A 550-nucleotide genomic window follows, 5' to 3' on the forward strand; every position below is an offset into this window, starting at 1 on the left:
TAGCCATATGCGTTCATTGTTTTTTGGTAGCAGTCTTTAATTAAAATGCCATCTCTTTGTCTTATTACAAGTGTATCTAAGAACGGTATTTTGTTATCTGTTTCTACTTCGTGTGTGAATAGTAGGCGAGGATGAAAGATGTTAAATTTGCCTGATGTTTGTATTTGCTCCGTGGGTAGTGCTTTTAGAATGTCATCTATTTGGTGAGAAAAGGTAACATGAAAGGTAATAATTACGGTGTTTAGCAGTAATATCATCACTGTATCAGCTAGTATAGGATCTAGGCTGCTGCCCATGGCTACGCCGAATAATTGTTTATAGAAATGGTTGTTGTAAGTGAAATAACCGTTTCTGCAGCAGTGTCCTTAACATTGTTATGCAGAAGTTTTGTGAGAGATTTGTGTGTGATGTTATGTTGTCCAATTTGTCTTTGATAATGTCAAGTGTCAATTCTATTTGGATGCTTGTGAAAAGTGGTGAGACGTCTAGAATTTTAGAGAAATGAAATTAGTCTTTTATATGGTATGTGGTGTCTGCGATAATATTGACT

Source organism: Cimex lectularius, unplaced genomic scaffold, assembly GCF_000648675.2.
Source record: "Cimex lectularius strain Harlan isolate CLEC.00 unplaced genomic scaffold, Clec_2.1 scaffold20, whole genome shotgun sequence".
Lineage (NCBI taxonomy): Eukaryota > Metazoa > Arthropoda > Insecta > Hemiptera > Cimicidae > Cimex > Cimex lectularius.